The sequence below is a fragment of the Mesocricetus auratus genome, unplaced genomic scaffold (assembly GCF_017639785.1).
Source record: "Mesocricetus auratus isolate SY011 unplaced genomic scaffold, BCM_Maur_2.0 Super-Scaffold_2245, whole genome shotgun sequence".
In the NCBI taxonomy this organism is placed as follows: Eukaryota; Metazoa; Chordata; class Mammalia; order Rodentia; family Cricetidae; genus Mesocricetus; species Mesocricetus auratus.
Window position 1 is genome coordinate 22,798,961 of NW_024429180.1, and position 18,036 is coordinate 22,816,996.

An 18,036-nucleotide genomic window follows, 5' to 3' on the forward strand; every position below is an offset into this window, starting at 1 on the left:
TGAAGGAGAGCGCCTCAGTGAGCTTCCCCCTGCTTCTTCATCCTCCATGCTCTCTCTAACCCCAGCACCTGAGTGTGAACACCTGTTGGGTAGCTCACACTTGACTCATGGTTTCCCAAACTGTTACATGCTGTGTTTCCGTGATGTCACACTTGATACTGTTCTTCACTTTACTGACTTACTGCTTATGTCTTCAGTTTTTTTCTCTTGGTGGCAAACGCTTTCCCTGCTGCTGTTTCCTCTCCCCTCCCATCTGTCCTGCCCACATTGTCTCTTTTCCTCTCGCCCACTGTCTCATAAGAACATTTCTGCTCATGGTTTTCTTGTAGGAAATTTAAGATCAGAGCACTGGTGTGGACAGGTTCTGGTGACAGACCTCTTCTGCCTTGGAGAGGCCCAAAGTCTCCTTGTGACCTCATGGCATAAGGAGAATGAGGGAGTTCTTGGGGGCCATCAGTCTCTGCCTCTCTCTGTGTCTCTCACTTTCTCTATGTCTCTCTCAGATTTGGGATTGATTGAGGACCTTATCTGTTCTCTATCATTGAGCTACAACCCTGGCTTTGATTCTCTTTTGTTGGGGCATAGTCTTGCACTACAGAATCACACTGCAAATGCCATGTCTGCCATCACATTGGAAAAGAAGGATATTGAGTGAGAACCTCATTCCTCTAGTGCATATGATCAGGAAGGTCAAACCATGAAGATCAATGCTGTAGGTATGCTGTAGAGAAATTGGAAAATGGGCCTCTACAAATAGACATCAGGCGACTTAGGTCACCATGACAATGTCTGTGTGACTCTTTACATAGAAGTTCTTTTCTGAAATCCCTTGTTTCTTTTCCCTCTATCACATACCAATGCCCTGCCCTGAGGGAGTAAGCTTTCCTTTTATGACTCTAAAACTGGTGTTTGGAAGTGTTTCATACAACCCCTCACCCTGTCCTTTCTGTGTTTGCTTCCATGAGCAGACCCATTTATGCCATCAGGCTCAAATACCATCTGAAACAGTCACCTTCATTTTTCTTGGGTCTTGGATGTAGATAGTCAACTGTTAGTTACATATTTCCTTCTGGATGTAATGTTCAGCATTTCAAACTCATGTTCCCAACCTTGCTCTGTATCTTTATTTCCTCATAAATAAAATCCCCAATCGTGCTGATTGTCCATTTGTCAATTTTATCCCATGTCCTTTTAGCTCTTTTCTGTCACCAATCCTGTTGATTTTACATTTATTAATATTGTGCTTATATTATCCTACTTTTTTTCTAGACAGTTTTCAGAATCACATGAGCTCTCTCTTTAGATTGCCACTATATTCTCAGTGCTGTCATGGCACCCTACCATCTCCAGACTAAGGTATTTTCTTCTCCATGATTGGTACTGCCTCTTATTTAAAGTGATGACTGAGTATACTTGGAAAGTGAATAGATTAATTTGATGTTCTTGTGTCTGTAGTCATGAGCATAATGACTTGTGCATAGTGGATGGGGCCCACCCCTGGGCAGGTGGTTCTGCTTTGTATAAGAAACCAAACTAAGCAATCCAGTAAGCAGTATTTATCTGTGGCATGTGCTTCCGTTTCTGCCCCCATGTTCCTGCCTTGACCTCCTTCGCTTGTTTTTGTAAATGATGGACTGTACCCCAAGAAATGAGATGAAACCTTTCCTTCCCAAGTTGCTTTTAGTCAGTGTTTGTCACAGTAACATAAAGGCAAATTATGTCAGAGGTTATCATTCCTAATAAAAATCAGTCTCCTCTGAATTGTTCCTTGCTTCATTTCTTAAAAATGAAGTAAAGATGTATCTATTTGTTATTTATTATTTTTAATTGCTCTGCAAATATTAACACATATTCAATAGCAGGAAAATACTATTTTAGAGTAGGCTAACCTTGGAGCATTTTCACAGAGGTGACCTTTTCATAGAGACACTCTGCTACTTTTCATATTCTTATTTCACAGTTTTAAGTAATCCTTCAATTAAATCCTGTCCTTACCATATGGTATTGTCAAATAAACAAGTTTAGGACAAAAAGTACATTAGTTATGATAGGCCTCCACTGATGGGAACCGAGGATTTCAGTCTGCTCGAAGAGTCACCTGCTTGGAAACATTCTAAGTGCACTGGCATTGGTTATTATGATTTATAAAGGGACTGGAGATGATTGGTTCATCTAGACAGCTGACTCAGTGGATGTTGCCTGTAAGGAGCCTACTGTACTTGTTAGATTGATGCTAAAAGATGCTTTCTTACTTAGGGTTATTATTGCTGTGAAGAGACACTAGGACTATGACAACTCTTATAAAGGAAAACATTTTATTAAGGTGCCTTGCTTACAGTTTCAGAGGTTCTGTCCATTATCATCACGGTGGGGAGCATAGCAGTGTGCAGGCAGATGTGGTGATGGAATAGTAGCCAAGAGTCCTGCATCTTGTAGGGAACAGGAAGCTGACTGAGACACTGGGTGGTATCCTGAGCATAGGAAACCTCAAAGCCTGCCCCTACTGATACACTTCCTCTAACAAAGCAATACCCACCCCCAACAAAGCCACACCTCCTAAAAGTGACATTCTCTATGAGATTATGGAGGTCAATTAAGTTCATGCTGTCACAGATGCTTATCTCTGTGACCTGGCATCATGGTAGCCAGAGAGCCTAGTACAGACTTCCTCACCTTCCTGCACATTCTTTCCTGAGCATCATTCATAAGGACATTAAGCACCTGTTCCCTGGACATCATCAAGCTTATAACCCTGATTCCCTGTAAACTATCTCATAGTGCAACGATAGCAAAGTGTAATGGTTAAAGCTACTCTTTGGTTTAGTCTACAGCATGGTCGTTGACATTTTGTTGTTAGGACACAATACCTGAGAAAATGAAGTTGTGAGGATAAGGGTTTATTTTGGGTCATGGTTTCAGAAGTTTTAGTCTCTGAATACTTGCCCTAATAGATGTGAGAGAGCGCCACGGTGGAGAAGGCCTTGACTAGGAGGCTATTTGCCTCATGGCAGATGGAAAACAAGAGGAAGGGGCGAGGTCAAAAGTAAACACTTCAAAGGTTCAACCCAATGTCCTGACTTCCTTTTGCTAGACCCCATCTCCTAAAGTTTCCATCTCCTCTCTGTAGCCCCAGAGGAAGGCTGTCAAGTCTTCAACATGGTCAATGGGGTCATTCCACATCCAATTACAGCACATTGTAAATGTATTAGGTAGTCTACAGTCTGTCCACAATCAGGTGACTGAATGCTCACCTATAGTATACAATTAATACTTATTGTTTTGTTTTGAAATGGACAAGTGCCCACTAGTTTCCTTTCTGTTTGCTGCCTTGCAATACACATTTATGTTTGACTCACCAGCAGTTGTCTCTACCATGAGTTTTTGATTCTGACAGTGCAAGTTATGTTTTTTTTGTTTCTTGTTTTGTGTTTGCTGTAGCTTTATCTGGTTTAATAATTAGGTTTACACTCACCCTTAAGTTAATCACGGAGTTTCTCTAACTTGTTTCATATTTACAGTACTTTCCTTAATAAAGATCAAGGAAACCATCATTCTATTTTATATACATACTCTTATTCATTTTGCAAAACAAAAAAACTTTATTTTCTTTGGCCTTTGGTTAATGAAGCAACAATTTTTAAAATTGACTTTGGAGCACTTTGCATGGTTACTCAAGTTTTTTCTTGGCAAGTTGATTATGAGTTTGTATTTGGCCCACTAAATGCTGAAGGGTTTCGTGTGTTACTTGACAGAAGGGCTCTTTTTCCATTGTATTAATGTTGTTGATGAGACAGGATCTGTTGTAGACCGGTCTAGTTGTTATGTACCCAAAGATGGCCTTGAACTCATGTTCTTGCTTCCATCTCTCAATGCTACCATGTTAGACTTACCTTGTAGATTTTGAAAAGCAGCTTGCTTACCCTGCCTACTCTGTCCCCTAAACATCTGCCCAGAGCCTGCTCCTTTTGATTGTTATCTTAGGCAATGGATAATCTCTTTAAAATGGACTTCAAAGTACCCATGGTTTATTTGCCTAACGCATTTCTCTTTGAGAAATAATGCCTCATTTTTAAGAGTTCACTTGTGACCTTTATAGCTGTCTTCTAAGGCCAGAGAGATTAGTACATTCCAAGTCAAAAGACCTCTTTTTCCAGTGAATAACTCTCAGTGAGTTTTACTTAAGCAACACAAGATGTGCATATTTGATTGAGTACATCTCATTATTCTTCATACTTACATATCCTCATTTAAACAAGGAGAACATTTCCAGAGGGTCATAAAGTGATGTCTCATGGTTTGGCAACAGAGAAGACTTTTCAGTATAATGCATATATGATTTATAATGCTCATACTTAATGGTAAGGTGGAATTATTTTTGGTTAAGTAAAAGTAGACTAATCTCATAGTACGCATAGTTTAAAGAAGAAAGGAAAAGTCCACAGTGCTCCCCACATGGCTTAGTAGACCCCAGAAATTTACATTGCATAGTTTGTAAATGAAGCCATTGGGTGTTGCATCTCTTTCTTTGTATTCATATCTTTGTCCTGTTGGTAGAACAGCAGGTGAGCATACACAACAACTTGCTAATGCCCTTCCTGCCCCTGTAGTGTCCAGCCTCCATCTACATCTCTCTGAATGTGTCTACATACAAATACCACCGTTACCCTAAACATGAACTAAGAACTAGAAATCTTCATACACTTGAATCCCTTTGTTGTCATCAAGTGTCCATATTTGTCATTGTTTTCATACTCCTCAAGTCTCTCAAGCCACAGATGTAAATAAGTCCAGGTAAATTACCTGAAATATGCTATAATTCTCCTATAGCTTTATGTATGTCTTGTTTACATTTGCACTTACTACATTACGAGCATATATTAAGCTTCTTTATATGTGTACGTGTCAATAGAAATATACACATAAATGAGAAACATATTTATGGATGTACAAATCAGATATAGAATAATATAGAAAAAAAAATATATATATGACCTGTAAATATGTCCAGCAACAGAGTATGTGTACAGGTGCATAGATATGATTCTACGACTAACTTTGGGTGTGTATAATGTGTGGGAGTGGGTTGGCAAATTGTATGTATGAAACAGACACTAATGTAATATTGTATGTGTCTGAGTCATGCAGACCTGTATCATATGTATGTCTGTATAAGTATCTTTGAATATAAATCAGGCACAGAATAACATATTTATGTGCATGTGTGCATCTGACTTAGAACAACGGGAAATGGTAGGATAAATAAAGTTTAGTTTTGAGTCTGAGATGCTAATCTCATACCTGTGTGTCTTTGTAATTTGGCAGGAACAACTCAACCATTCTAAACTTTATTAGTAAAAGGTAAGATTTTTTTTAAACAAGTCTAAATGAATATCTTTTATGGTGCTAGCAGTTGATGCTTATTGATGTTACCATCACTGATCACTGAGTTTGTTCTGTCACTGTGTAAATGATTTTATTTTTAATATTATTTTATAATTGACCTCCAGTGATTACATTCACCAAAAGTCTTTGTAAGCTTATGCAGTGAGGCATAATAACTTGTAGTATCATGAACTTTCTTCCAAAATCATAACCCAACTCTTTCAGTTCTTTTCATCAGTTACTGTTCTATTTGTTGTGACCAAATACCTTACAAGAAGCAACATGTGGAAAGAAGGTTACATTTTAAAGAGGGACATAGCCCATCATAGCAGGGACAACACGAAGGCAGGAGTATGTGATGTTTGGTCATATTAGATCTGATGTCAGGAAATAATGAGAAATGACTGCTGTTATTTGACTTGCCCTTTCTTTTCATTCTGAAAACCAAACCATGGAATGGTGCCACCCTCAGGGTGGGTCTTCCTTGCTCAGCCTGGAAACTCATAGACACACCCAGAAACGTTTTTTCGAGGATTATTGTAAATCTAGTCTAATTGATAATGAAAACTAAGCATCTCAACAGGTTAGTATAAAAAAGATTTCAGGGGTTGAAGAAATGAATGTCAGTAAAGTGTCTGCCATGCAAGTATGTCTCATGCAGTTGGGATTTCTGTCACCAGCAGAAAATGACTGGTGGGGTGTGCTGTATCTGTATCCCTGAGATGACGGGGAGCAGGACCCCAGGCACAGACAGACCACCAGAGCTTGAAGGACAGTAATGTAGCCAATTGACAAGCTCTAGTTGCCATGAGACAGCCTTTTTCAAATAATAAGATGGAGAGTGGTAGAGGAAAAGACCCCAAATTGACCTCTGACTTACACACATACTATGATTGCAGCAGTCACAGTGTTAAATTTTGAAGTTGTGCAATGCTTAGCTAAAGAAAGGACTTAGTGGAATTTGTTGTCTGTGTGTCTTTGTGTGTCTGTGTGTTACACAATTGTATGTAAAAATGTGTGAAGGACAGAGGTAGACCTTGGGTATAAATCCTTACAAGTTATCTGCCTTAGTTAGGGTTTTTATTGCTGTGAAGAGATACCATGACCACGGCAATTCTTATAAAGAAAATATTTAATTGGGTTGGCTCATTTATGTTTCAGAGCTTTGGTCCATTATCATCATGTTGAGGAACATAGTGACATGCAGACAAACTTGATGCTGGCTACATCTTGGCTTGTAGGCAACAGGAAGTTGACTGACAGTCACACTGAGGGAAGCTTGAACAAAAGAGACCTCAAAGCCTGCTCCCACGCTGACTCACTTTCTCCAACAAGGCCATACCTCCAGATAATGCCACCACATTTGGGACCCATTTTCTTTCAAACCACCATACCATCCCTCTTGTTTCTTGAGCCCAGGTCTGTCAATGCCTGTGGTTCTCTGAGCAGGCTGTGATGACTGGCCAGTAAGCCTCTCCTCACCTCCTAGAGTCGGGACTCCATGACTGGGATTTTTACTTGAGTTCTGGCCATTGAGCTCAGGTTCTCATGCTTATACAGCGTGTACTTTACTGACCAAGCCATCTCTTTTCAGGTCCTGAGTGACATTCTTAAAGGCCATCTTGCTCTCCAATTTGTCCCTGTGGACAGCGCCCCCACCATTCACAATGCACATGAGATATTCAACATAGGCTTGTGTAACGAACACATGGTTGTGGGACAATCTTTAAAATTCCCTGTCATCTAGACGTTTTCCTAGCCACTGCAAAGTTCTTGCAATGTTTTGATTAGCACGGTTGGGTTGGGAAGGCTTCACATCGTGTGGCTGTAAGAGGTTGTCCCTGCTTAGATGCTAGGATCCCAGGATAGTTGAGCAGAATGGAGGTGTGCCGGGAAGACAGTGTCACTGACTCCTTCCACTCTTAGGGACAGTACCCTTTCGGAGCAGCCATCTTTAGCCACTGAACCGCATCATTTCATTAGCTCCATGTCCCCAGAGTCATATGGAGTCTTTTCTCTGAGTATAAATCTTGTGTCCATAGGGCACTGGAGCAGTTAATCTAAATGCTCTCTTAGACTCAAAGTGCAGTGCAGACAAAGCTCTGAGTTATGATTCTGGAACTTAAAAAAGACCTGTTTTTTTTCACAGAATATTCTCTTACTAATGTGTGGCACATTCTGAAAGGGAGTGAAAAACTCTAACATGCCAAATGCTCGTGTAAGATTTGGTTGTTTGATTGGGAAATATGCTGTTTTGCCCACAGGAGTTCCTTATGCCAGCTTCCTTTTTAGTTTCAGTTTACCTGACTTGGATGGTGAAAAGCGGTCCTCTAAGCTCTCTGCCATCTGACTCTGATCAGCACTGGCCATTTTTTTTTACCTTAGTACCTTCTGATGACATCTTCATCCGTGGTTCCAGAGCAATCATGAAGAATGAGGCATTAAAAATTGTGGCTGGATATCAAGTGTCACTAATATTTTTGATGCAGGTGTTTGATACTCTGATAAACAAAATGTTAGTGTGTTATGTAAGGTTAGTTTTGATGTCCTTGAAGTTTCACCTCAGAAATTATAATACAGTCTGGATGCTCCATGGCTTCCAGTGACCTCTTTTTAGCTTGAGTCTTTTAAAGGCATTTGAAGAGATCTGCAGCAAGTTAGTGCTGAATCGAACCTCAGAAAGGAAGGGTCTTTAGGAGTCAAAACGAAAGCAAGAATTCATATTAGGGGATAACATGGAAAGAGACAAACAACAAAAAAGAAGCTCTCCCCTCAGGAGCAGGCAGCATTTGCTTTCTGCCAACTGGCCCGTTTGTGAGAACTAGTGAAGTCATCAAGCTATTTTAACCCTGACAGGGCGGGTGCACACAGGCAGCTGGAGGTGCCGTGCAGGGGAAGCACAGGGAAGTACTCAGAGGCAGACAGCGTCCCTGCTGACTGACAGCATCCCTCTTTCACACCCAGTGTCCTCTGGGAAACGGGAGGGCTTGTGTAATGGCCAGGCATGGACAGTGAGCACTGGATCTCCACCCAGCCCATACAGGATACCTCCAACTTCTTCCCCAGCGGGAGGCCAACCCTGTCCACCATGATGAGACCCGTGGGTTGCAAACATGGTGCTGGTGAGAAGCTGAACACAAGTGGCTTTTGTTATTATTATTTGAGATGTGGGCTCAGGTGTCCTAGACTGGCCCAAGCTTGCTGTGTAGCTGAGAATGCCTTCTAACTTCTTGTTTTCCTGTTTCTGCTTGCCCCTCGCCCCAGTCAACTGCAAAGACTGCAACCATGTACCACCATACTTTGTTTTTGCAGTACTGATAATCAAACCCATAACCTTGTCCAGACTAGACAAGTACATTGCCAAATGCACCACACCCCTAGACATGAACTACTGTTTTCCCTATTTTTTGTCTTACTATTATTTAACTACACAAGGTCACTAGTACAAGGGCTCTACTTTGCTAACCCAACTGTATAGGAGACAATGAGCAAATGAAGAAAAAATGTACGTGCATACATACAATCATATATATATATATACATATATATACATACACACACACACATATATATATCTTATCTAAATATTCAAACGAAATTGAATACCATGATGGACAGTGAATCACTTCACAGGAACTGTAAAATAGCAAGCAATATTGGCAAGTTGTGTTTTTAAATTCTTATAAAGCATCTCTTGTAAAAAAATGTTTTGTAACCTGAAATGCATTTGAATTTTCTATGAGCTATGCCTGTGGGCTTATGTCATCAATAGTTGTTAAGAAAAAAACACAAGTAAGTATTTGCTAGATTACAGATTCCTCTGTCAAATGCTGTTTTAACCACTGGTGACATGATCCAAAACTGTGGGCATAGCTTCATCCCTTTAGAGACTCAGAGAAAAGTCCAGAAATGTCAACCAAACAGATAAATTTAGAGATAATGAGACCGAGTTCTGAGTGTAAGAAATTAACTCTTTTTCAGCTCCACTGAGGGAAATATTTCCATTGTAGAAGTGGGGTGCGGGGTACTCTGTGATGAGAAGCTTCTTCCAGTATAGAATGAAGCACGAAGTCCTCTACCACAAGTATACTCTAGGTATAGACAGTGATAGCTGCGGGACTCAGGCCTGATTTTGAAATGACAAGTTAGGGACAGGAAGCTGCTTCGTGTGTTAGAAACAGGACAACGTTTCCACCATCTCAGACAACTGGGCACGATTCTGAAGGCAATTTCATTCTGAATAGCAACCTCTAGTACCAGATGAGATAAAACAAAACTTCCATGAGAGCTTGTATCGTTTTCCATTGTATGATGAAATTCTACAGTTAGGAAGACACAGCCTTTCCATCTTGTATTCAAAAATGGTTGTAGTCTTCAAGCTCTCATATGAAGTCAAGGCATGAATGGGCACATGTGGTGATATTTTGTTTATTATCTAACAAATAAGGCTTGATTGAAGATCAGAGTGCAAAGCTAGCCACACTAGTTAACCATAGAGGCCAGGCAGTGGTGGCACACACCTTTAATTCCTGCACTCAGGAGACAGAGTCGGATGGATCTTTGTTAGTTCAAGGTCCTCCTGGGCTACATGAAATTGTTATAGCCTAAAAGAGAAACAGAGCTCCCACAAAGGTGATCCCAGCACTTGTAGTGCCTTTAATTCCAGTACTAAGGAGATAGAGACAGGAAGGGTTATAGCTGGACAGAGAGAGGAATATAAGGCAGGAGGAGACAGGAGCTCATGGAAGTCTGAGGCAGCAGTCTGAGGATGAAGTCTGAGGACAGCATGTCCCCTTTGGTCTGAGCATTGGTAGAAGTAAGAATTCTGTAGTGTCTCAAGACTTTGCTTCTCTGATCTTTGAGCTTTCAGCCCCTGATAACTGACTCCGGGTTTTTATTATTAAGGTCAATTAGATATTGTGCTACAGGCACATGGTGTTGTAGCTATGGTACCAATGTGCAGTATAGTATAATGCATTCACAGTAATGGAATCTTCATTTGGCTTTCCTAGAACTAGCCCACCAACTATAGCACCAATGTTCAGTATAGTATATTCATGGTCATATAATCTTTATTTGTAACTTCCTTCAAAATAGCCAACAAGTCATATATTGTGAGGTCACTAATTTGTTCTGGACAGAAAGAGATTTGTGACATGTATTCTTTCCTGCCAGCTGCCTGGGTCCTGCCGCTGTCTCTGTCCCCAAATAACACACAAGACACTATATTAATTATGAAGCTGCTGGCTGTTTGCTATGGTTTCTTATCAGCTAGCCCTGACTTAATTATTAACCCACAACTGCTAATCTGAGTATCTCCACCTGGTCTTCTTACCGGAGAAAGGGTCCAGACCTCTTACTCCTCTGGTATCCTACATTGTGACTGACTGTGCCTGTTTCCGAGAATCCTCCTTGACACCTAGTCCCACTTATCTTGCTTCCCTATTGGCCAGTAGTGCTTTATCCAACAACTAATAAGATAAACATATACACAGAAGAAGATTACAAGAGTTTGGGGATTTGCTTGGCTTATGGAGTAATGTTGTATGGTTTGATTGAATTCAGGGTAGAATATGAGGCATTTACAACCACAGATGAAGAAACTGAGATCCCAGGACATCTTTTCTTCTTTTTTCCCAGAGTCCAAGCATCATGGGACTTTGATTCAGCAAATTCTAATTGAGGCTGTTCAGTAACTTGCTCATCATTTTGTGGAGAGAAATTTGGAAAAGTCTAAGGTACCTGCCTTTAAGTATTCCTAGATCAGATTTCTTCCTTTTCTTGTGTTTATAAGGTTCTTAAAGACGCTGGGTTTTGCTGAAGTAGTTAAAAACTGGGATTTGGAATCATGTATCTAAAACAACAATCCAGCTCTACTCTTGCTGTTGTATGAATGTGACAAGTTGCTTAACAAGCCAGGTAGTCAGTCCCCTTATTTGTAGGATGCACTTAATGATAGTACTTGCCTAAAAGCATCCCTGAGAAGTTTGGAAGGAGTAGGTGTGAAATGCCTGGTGTGGTCCATGAGGAAAAAAGGAAAAACTCAATATGCACTATTACTCTGAGGAACAGGGTTACTCCTTTTATTTCATGTGACTCTGTGTTTTGTGTGAACTGAACCCAGGAGCAGTAATTACTTTTACCTGCTGGGTCATCCCAGGAAGGTCGCCATTCTATTGGTAGTATTGGAGGCCCCGCTCAACAATAAGTGTTTTCTTTTGTTCTGAAAGTTCAGGAGCATTTCAGGGAACCTGGGAACCAAAGTACATACTCAGCTCAGTGAAGTTACTGTCCTCTTCACCCTGTGTACTGTAAAATAATTTCCCTTCTCAGAGGCCACAGGAAAAAGTAAAGTTCAGAGTCAAAACCTGGGATCAGAGGGCAATGAACATTTCAAAGATCAAGAAGTGGGAGTGGAGACCTAAACTCACAGTAGCAACTTATTCATCATCATATCATACTGGGGGGGGCTCATCCATTCCTTGTACTCGATTTCTATGAGTGGGATGTTTTCTGTGCATTATTTAAAAGATAAGTTTATTAGGAAAATTCCTTTATACCCTTTTTGCCACTGGGAAAACTGAAGTTCTGAGAATGTCACCAAAGAGTATAAAGCTAAAAAACTATTTGTTGTATTGATTTGGGATTTCTAATTTTTCTCTTCTTGACTCTCTTTGCCTGATTATTCTCTCCACCTTCTCGCCTTCTCCCTTGAGTGTTGGCATCCTCTCATGCAGGTTTCCTTTTTCCTGATCGTATATTGCAAAAGCACCTCTTGGGAAGTTGCTGTCATCTGGGTTGGCATGTGTAGCTTGTAATCCTATCTATTTGGGAGGTGAAGGCAGGAGGATTGGAAGTTCAAGGCTAGCTTGTGCTGTAGGGTGAGTTCAAGGCCAGCTTGGGTAACCTCGTGAGACTCTGTCTCAGCATAAGAAGAAAAGGGCTGCTGATATAGCTCAGAAAGAAAGCACATGCCTAGCACCATTGACATCATGGGTTTAATCACTGAAACCACCAAAAAGCCCCCCAAAAAACAAAGAAATGAACAAAATATATTGTCCCTAGTATCAATCTATTTTATACTCAATGTAAAAAGTAGACAATGTTTTTCTTTTTAATTTCTGTATTCATTTTCCTGGCCACTTTAGACTATTACCAATCTCTGGCCTGTGAATTTAACTCACCTTTTCTGTGTGTCAAGGAGGATGTGTAAATAAGAAAAGTAACTACAAAAAAGTAACTTGGTCCATGCTGGGAGATGAAGTAACTCATTGGTATGCATCTTCCCAACTTCTCATTAATAGCATTTCTCTTTGATCTTAGTACTCTAGCTTCAGGGTTCCAGAGGTACCAATGTAACTCAGTAGCAGTGATGGCTAGCCTTGGTTCATTCCCCCCCATCAGAGGAAGAGCAGGAATATGCCTAGCTGTCAACTTTTACAGTTGCTTTTCAGAGTGATAAACAGGCCTCACTCATTTCCATTTTGGGGTGACCTGGTGCCTCATGTAGACTATGCTGGCCTCCAATCTGATGTGTAGTAAGGATGACTGGACTTCTAATCCTCCTGGCATTATCACCTCTGGTTTATTCAGTGTTGAACATCCATCACTACCCACTGAATGGAGCCCTAGATGCCTTCTTTCACTCTTTTTGTTTCTTTTTGAGACAGGGTCTCACATAGCTAACCCTGGCCTTCATCTTGCTCTACTCAAGAACTTTGAACTCAGCCTCTTGCTCCCTGAAATTTTATGTGTGTGTGTCACCACACCTAGTTTTATGTAGTGCAGGGGACAGAACTCAGGACGCAGTGAGTGTTAGGCATGTACAGCTGAGCTGCATCGCAAGCAGGGCAAGTTTCTTTGGGAGAGCACGTGCTTGAAGAATGGGTTGCAGATTGCAGGCCGCTAGAGTCTGCCCTGAGTTGACCTTGACCTGGCTGCTGGCTTGCACTTTGTACCTATCTGCCAACACAACACAGGCACCGCTTCCTTCCCTTTCCCTTCCCCTTTCCTCCCTTTCCCCTTCTCCTCCCCTTCCCCTTCCCCTTCCCCTCCCCTCCCCTCTCCTCCCTTCCCTTCCCTTCTGTTCTTTCTCCTCCTACTCCTCCTCTTCTTGTTCATCCAAGACTCTGTTGAGTAAACTTTATGATAAGGGAAAGTGAAAAGTTCCGAAGTTCAGAAACAAAAATTGCAGTCAAATATTAGAGCATGGTTTTTACAAGCTGCCTGTCTCATCAAGATCCAGCAGCGTGTGCCTGGCAGGTCACTGTGATCAGGCCATCTTCTTTTCCCTTTCTACAGACTTAAAAGAAATCTGTGCTCCTGGCTTCACACCACACTACAGCTTTCTCTGGCCCTATACTCAGACCCAGCTCTGGGCCTCTTTGGCTCATCTGCAGACCCGTTATTAATATTTTCCCCAGATGTTTGCTTCTCCTCCTACTCCAGGCCTCACCAGGGAGGTGCGAGAATGCAGGTTTATTTTTCCATTGAAATGAATTTCACCCTCCTTTCTCCAAAGGAAGGCAGACATGCATTCCAAATATTTTTCTATTCCCCTTTTACACATGGAATAGAAGTAAAGCCAATCATGGTAAATGCAGTGTTTCAGTCCAGTGGATTTTAGGTGAGCTGAAGTTTCTTGTAGACTTTGGGGGAAAAAAAACATTATTTGAGCTTGACGGTAGCATTGGTAACACAATTTTCATTTTCGCACATTGTGTGTTAAGCCTGTTTGTAGACCAACGCCTGGGAAATAGGGAGATTTCACATCCCTTCCCTGTGCCAGGAGCTCTTGGTGTTGAGCCGAGTTCTTCCACGCTCAAGGCAGCCCAGTGCACAATTTTACAGCTTGTGCGGTGGAAGTTCAATTCTTTACTCATCACACGCCATATGTGTTGTTATTAGTCTCTACTGTAAGGACAATGGTAAATGAGTAATAAAAGGCAGGCCTTACAAACCTCCCACAAGCACTCGGCACCAAATCTCCTAACAGATGCAGCAGTACGAAGGGACGGGCAGACCAGTGGGTTACATGGATGAAACATGACCATTGCTCCTGTCTGCCCCCTTGGTTTTCCTTTCAAATCATGGGGTGTCTTCTCTGTCCGTCTTACCATCTCCTTCTCCTTCACTCTGCCTGTTGGCATGTCCTCCTTCCTCTTCTGTCCCTCCTTGGTCTTTAACACTCAACCCTCTCCTCAATGTCTCATATACCTTCACTCTCATAAAGTTACCTATGGTCAGGAGCTGCATGGTTCCAGCTCCCTCCCTTCTTAGGGCAGGGTCTGCAGGTGTCAACAACCCCATCTCAGCCCCTCTACCCTCCCTCCCTGCCCCCAATCTTCCATTCAACTACCAGGTTAATGCCAGTCTCAGCCCCTTCATTCCCAGGCTAATCCCAATCTCTTCCCCCTGCACTTTTCCCCACAGTCCCAGGTCAAGCCCAGTCTCAGCCTTCACCATTCTTCTCTGCATTCTTAAGCTAACCCTGTCTCAGAACCCCACTCCCTCCAGTTTACCCCAGGTCAAGCCCAGTCTCAAACTTCACCATTCTTCTCTGCATTCTTAGGCTAACCCTGTCTCAGAACCCCGCCCCCTCCAGTTTACCCTGCACTCCCAGATTAACCCTGTGACAGCCATTCCTTCTTCTCCATGCTCCCATGTTATTTGGAAAGCATTGGCACACCTGTCCCAAGCTTGGCTCTTCATGTCTCTCCCTTGTCTGCATTTCCCGGCCATCTGTACACACTCAGTGGGGCTGGCATTTGATTATCAGCCTTGCCTCTCTGAGCTCATCCTAGACCTTATCTTGTATATCTGTTTCCAGTGGCTCCAGAATTGAGACCATTGGTACCACATGCTCTCTGGAACAGCTCAGGGGTTTGATTGAAATGATTCTGATTAACCGACCTAGCTCCCACCCACTATTGCTTACCCTTCCTTTCCTATACCCAAGGGGAAACTAGGAATACATGCTGATCCCTTCTGGTCTGAGCTACTGGGCTTTCAGGCTACAGACAGGCTCAGACTAGCAAAGGCGGAGCACCTTGTAAAGACAACACAGAAAGTAGGTGAAAGGGTGCTGACTGTCCCTACAGTTTGCTTCCTCATTCTGTGGGTGACATGTGTTACATGTGTAATGACAGAGAAATCAGACATGGTGCAGGGGCTTGGCTGCTTTCTGCCCCATCTTGAAGAGAAACATGAAGTACTTCAAATTGTATCTTGAGATACACAGAGGCAGTACCAGTATATGGCTGGCTTAAATATTTTTTTAATTTAGTCTTTTGAGGCAAAATCTCAGTATGTAACCCATCATTTTGTAACCCATCACTATATAATCCATCACAGTGTAGTACATGCTGGGGTTTAGAAATCATTCTGTAACCCAGTCTGGCCTCAATTCTCAACCATCCTCCTGCCTCAGGCTCCAGAGCACTGTGATTACAAACAAGTTTGTTACACAGTGTAAATTTCAGTATTTATGTCTTACTATAGACATCATTGGTTTTTTTTTCCTTTTGATCAATTATCTGCTACAAGATTCTTACTTTTTCTTCAAGGGACTATAAATCAATGGGGTGGATTTAAGAAATAGAAATCTAACTTGCTAATTTATTTGATAATAAGGCTACAAGTCATTTCAGTGAGAGTATAAAGGACAGAACTTGACACATTAAAACTCGAAGGAGCTTTCTTTTCATGGCTTTGCTTTTGATTCTTTCTAAGGTACTCAGCAGTGTTGTCAGGGCTGATGCCTTGAGACTTGAGGAGTTACATCCTGTGTTAGATGCCAAATACTCTTGAATATGATATGTACCCTGACTGTTTTGATTTTTGCTGCCTGTAGCATGTGACTTCTTACCACTATCTCCCCTTTCCTTCATGGAGAGGCTTTGGCATGTGACACTACACAGTGGTGTTTTGGACCCAGTGTGTCATCATAAAAAACAAAATGATAAGGAATTTTATGTTGCTTTGATGTTTAAGTGTTCAGGAATTTGAAGTGGGGGTAGAAATACATTGAAGACAGTTAAGCTCATGAAGTGTATGTGTGAGAGAGAGACTGTGTGAGTTTGTGTGTGAGTGTGTGTATGTGTGTGAGTGTGTGTATGTGTGTGTGTCTGAGTGTGTGAGACTGTGTGTATGTGTGTTAGTGTGTGAGTATGTGTGTGTGAGTGTGTGTGAGACTGTGTGTGTATGTGTGTGAGTGTGTGTGTGGTGAGTGTGTGATGTTTTGTATAGGTACACATGTGCCACAGTGTGTGGGAATTAGAAGATGACATTGGAGTCATTTCTCTCCTTCTACCTGTACTGTGAGTTCCTGAGATCTAACTCAAGTCTTCATACTTGCCTTGTTGACTGCCAAGAGCTTTTATTTGATGAACCATCTGGCTGGAACTCATTTATGACTTTTTAAAAATGAATATTAATACCCTTTATTTTCATTAGAAGATGAAATATAAGTAGCTTTGTCAAAAACAAACTGTGGTGATTTGAAAGAAAATGGTCCCCATAGGGAGTGGCATGAGTAGGAGGTGATATTTTGTTGGAGTAAATGTGGCTTTGCTGGAGGAAGTGTGTTACTGTGAAGATGGGCTGTGAGGTCTCCTTTGCTCAAGCTACACCCAGTATGGTACACAGTTCACCTCCTGTTGCCTGTGGATCAAGAGGTAGAACCCTCAGCTCCTTCTCTAGCGCCACGTCTAACTGCATGCTGCCATGTCCCACCATGATGATAATGGACTAAACCTTTGGAACTGTAAGCTAGCCTCCATTAAATTTTCCTTTATAAGAGATGCCATAGCCATGGTGTCTCTTGACAGCAATAGAAACCCTAACTGAGAATAAGAAGTCATTGTCCACGGGGTGGAAGCTGTAGCAGTAGAGGACCCAGCATTGAGGGGCACCTGGGTTCTGTGGAAGTTCTGAAAGTTCTTGTTTGTAAAAGGAGGACTTTCAAATTGATTCCAAAGTGTTCCCCACATACTGTTTTCGTTGCTCTAAAAACAAGTGTGTGCTTCCTGCTCTTTCTAGCCAGCGCCTCTAGTTAGGATTTGGTGTTCTGGCTGTATGGGCTCTCTGTAGGACTTGCGCTGCTGCTGAGAAAGCACATCTTGTGAGACAGCCCTCATTTAGATTTGCGCTCTGCCCCAGAATCTGGGTACTTGAGTTTCTGTGTGTGCTCACGCATTCTGACTGACTTGTTAGCTGTCAGTCTTTGGGGGTAACAACAGATTTTATGTATTTTATTTACTGTCTTCTGTAATAAGAACCTTGAAACTGTGAATAACATGAACTAGCTGTGGAGGACATCTTGGAGTCATTTCTAATATGACATGTCCTAGATGTTTGCTATGACTGGGACTTTCCAGAGAAGGTACAGATCAGAAGTAATTGAAAAGTATCAGATCCTGAGTAGACACTGTAGTCCGCTGGTCAGTGTGGTATGCTATGCATCGCACACACACACACACACACACACACACACACACGGGATGTACATGCAAATGGAGGTCAAGGGAAGAGGTTGGGTGCTCTGCTCTGCCACTCTGCTTTGTTCTCTTGAGACAGAGCCTCTTATGGACCCTGGGGCTAACCTGATGGCCAGCAAGCCCTAGGAGTCCTTCTGCGTCCGTCCTCACTCCCCAG

The 18,036-nt window shown here is 41.9% G+C and overlaps 1 protein-coding gene across 5 annotated transcripts in view; it reads left to right on the forward strand.

Moving 5' to 3' along the window:
• The window catches only part of Klf12 (Kruppel like factor 12), a 402,663-nt gene that overhangs the window by 60,908 nt on the left and 323,719 nt on the right, over positions 1–18,036 (forward strand). For 2 of the 5 annotated variants that reach the window (XM_040752477.1, XM_040752624.1), the window contains exon 2: positions 11,023–11,120. The exons of the other annotated variants lie outside the window; for them this stretch is intronic. The gene's annotated coding sequence lies outside the window, so the exon portion shown is untranslated. The remainder of the gene's footprint in view (positions 1–11,022; positions 11,121–18,036) is intronic. 5 annotated transcript variants of the gene reach the window in all.